We start from the raw sequence: 3,710 nt of genomic DNA on the forward strand, positions 1-3,710 counted from the left end.
CAGTCGACTAAACTTTTTTTCGTAAATATAGGCCTATATCTATACCAAAACGTTCAATTTCTCGGCATTTTCTCCCTTCGCGACCGTGTTGGTAACAGGTAAGAGGGGGGTCTCGGAAACCTCTCTCTCCGTGGTTATCCTAATCACATTCACCGAGAAGAATGTGCAATGTGTTCCAAGAAAGGCCTCCAATTGCCCATTGGCCCTTTTCGTACTGGACTACTCCGCTGATAACATGCCTTCAATAAACGCCACGATAATATGTCGCTAATCTGTCGCAACTCCACCGGTGAGAAACAGTTCAGCAGCAGCAACTAAAATACTTCTGTGTGCTCCGAGCAAATGATATCGAGTTCGAGTGGTGGGTCGGGACGACGAACCAGTGGTAATCGCTAGCATGCCAACTGCAAACTTTGCCGTGAACGAAAGAAAGTTGACCCCATCCGTACTACAAATGTGGTGTGCCATTTAATGAGTTGGGTCGAGACGACAAGTTCAAATATAAATGAAAACAAAAAGCTCGGATATACTGTTGAAGTCCACTTTATAATTTAAAGTCAACCGAAAGCTCCAATCGTTACAAACGAAGAGTAATTATGTTATAAACATTTTAAATATAAAGCTGCTTCTCTCAGAGGCTGGACGGCCATATCGACAGTAAACTAGCAGCACATCCTAAACGGAATGAAATAAACTCTCAAATAAGATGACCACAACCCCGCACATGCACATGGCATTTAATTATCACCAGCCAACCAGGAGGACCCTTACGAAGACACCCTTAGGTCATCGACCAATCAAGAGAGGAGTAATACCTTTAATTCATTATAACCAATGACAACGAATCTCTTTGATTTGCCAAACAACCGTGTCAGTCACACGATTCGTATATGATGGGCTTATTAAACTGTAACAAATACATGGGCTTGTCGTTCACATGTGTTAACGTTTGGGCGTGGCTTCTCCGCGCCACGGCTGACCGATCTTCATATTGGTCCTCAGTGGTGCTCTATCTCAGAAATACTCGACGCATGGGTGCGATGGGTCCATTGTTTGACCAGCCTAACTTTCTTTTCAAAACCGCATTAAATGTGTAAGGCATTTGAATCTTGAGAGAATTGTATTGTTGTCACTAATCTCAAATTGTCATGACCTTTCGGGGGTCATGCAGCTCCAGTTTGTATCATGCAGGAATGCATAGCTTACCCTCCACTGGCCTAGGGGTCGTAGACAAATTTGTATTAACCTTTGATCTTGATTACTGGGATTGTCAAGAACGAATTCCTCACCCTTTATCAATAATCATCTGTATATAGCGTTCAACTGTTTTAGATCCATCTGTTTTATTGTGGTTGACTGAAATTGTTTTGATGACCGGGAATTCATGTCAAAACCCTCTTTGCCACTTAATAATTGTACTCCGAATTATCATGCTATCAAACATTATGTCATAGTCTGCTTTAGCATGCATGAATATTTCTCATCTGCACAACGAATCTCTTTGATTTGCAAAACACCCGTGTCAGTCACACGATTCGTATATGATGGGCTTATTAAACTGTAACAAATACATGGGCTTGTCGTTCACATGTGTCTAACGTTTGGGCGTGGCTTCTCCGCGCCACGGCTGACCGATCTTCATATTGGTCCTCAGTGGTGCTCTATCTCAGAAATACTCGACGCATGGTGCGTGATGGGTCCATTGTTTGACCAGCCTAACTTTCTTTTCAAAAACCGCATCAAATGTGTAAGGCATTTGAATCTTGAGAGAATTGTATTGTTGTCACTAATCTCAAATTGTCATGACCTTCGGGGGTCATGCAGCTCCAGTTTGTATCATGCAGGAATGTATAGCTACCCTCCACTGGCCTAGGGGTCGTAGACAAATTTGTATTAACCTTTGATCTTGATTACTGGGATTGTCAAGAACGAATTCCTCACCCTTATCAATAATTATCTGTATAGCGTTCAACTGTTTTGGATCCATCTGTTTTATTGTGGTGACTGAAATTGTTTTGATGACCGGGAATTCATGTCAAAACCCTCTTTGCCACTTAATAATTGTACTCCGAATTATCAGGCTATCAAACATATGTCATAGTCTGCTTTAGCATGCATGAATATTTCTCATCTGCACAACGAATCTCTTTGATTTGCAAAACACCCGTGTCAGTCACACGATTCGTATATGATGGGCTTATTAAACTGTAACAAATACATGGGCTTGTCGTTCACATGTGTCTACGTTTGGGCGTGGCTTCTCCGTGCCACGGCTGACCGATCTTCATATTGGTCCTCAGTGGTGCTCTATCTCAGAAATACTCGACGCATGGGTGCGATGGGTCCATTGTTTGACCAGCCTAACTTTCTTTTCAAAACCGCATCAAATGTGTAAGGCATTTGAATCTTGAGAGAATTGTATTGTTGTCACTAATCTCAAATTGTCATGACCTTTCGGGGGATGCAGCTCCAGTTTGTATCAGCAGGAATGTATAGCTTACCCTCCACTGGCCTAGGGGTCGTAGACAAATTTGTATTAACCTTTGATCTTGATTACTGGGATTGTCAAGAACGAATTCCTCACCCTTTATCAATAATTATCTGTATAGCGTTCAACTGTTTTAGATCCATCTGTTTTATTGTGGTTGACTGAAATTGTTTTGATGACCGGGAATTCATGTCAAAACCCTCTTTGCCACTTAATAATTGTACTCCGAATTATCATGCTATCAAACATTATGTCATAGTCTGCTTTAGCATGCATGAATATTTCTCACCTGCACAACGAATCTCTTTGATTTGCAAAACACCCGTGTCAGTCACACGATTCGTAATGATGGGCTTATTAAACTGTAACAAATACATGGGCTTGTCGTTCACATGTGTCTAACGTTTGCGGCGTGGCTTCCGCGCCACCGGCTGACCGATCTTCATATTGGTCCTCAGTGGTGCTCTATCTCAGAAATACTCGACGCATGGGTGCGATGGGTCCATTGTTTGACCAGCCTAACTTCTCACAAACTTTATTTATTTATTTGTTTATTTTTTTTTCGGTTTTTGTATGTGACAATTATCATGATGGAAAATTCGATTGTCCAAATGGGTAAAGCATTTGAATCTTGAAAGAATGTACGGTTGTCACTAATCCTAATTGTCATGATTGTATTCCTTCCAGGGACATGCAGTTAGAACTTTGTATCATGCAGGAATGTATTCTTTACCCTCAAAGGGCTTGAGACAAGTATCGTTATCCTTTGATCTTGACGACTGGAGGAATATCAAGACCGAAGTCCTCACTCTTCTATCAATCATATTATCTGTATAGCATTCAATTGTTTTGAGTCTATCTGTTATATTGTAATTGACGAAACTTTTTTCTTTTTATGATGAGCGGAAATGTCAAACCCTCTTTGCCATTAATATTATGTACTCCGAATTGTCATAACAGTTATCAAGTATGTACATACGAGCCTGTCTTAGCATGCATGTATCTTTCTAATCACCTGTGTCAATCAAAAATACATTCGCAATTTCGTGTGCTTATAACCTAACAAAATACATGGACTTATCGCTTACGCGTGTCTGACGTATAGGAAAAGGGCGTGGCTTCTCGCACCACGGTTAACCGATCTTCGGCCCGCTGTGGCGCTCTATCACAAAACATACTCGACGCATAGAGCGATGGGTCCATTGTTTGAGCAGTCTTACTT

Source organism: Strongylocentrotus purpuratus, unplaced genomic scaffold (assembly GCF_000002235.5).
Source record: "Strongylocentrotus purpuratus isolate Spur 01 unplaced genomic scaffold, Spur_5.0 spur5_scaffold_9, whole genome shotgun sequence".
Classification (NCBI taxonomy): domain Eukaryota; kingdom Metazoa; phylum Echinodermata; class Echinoidea; order Camarodonta; family Strongylocentrotidae; genus Strongylocentrotus; species Strongylocentrotus purpuratus.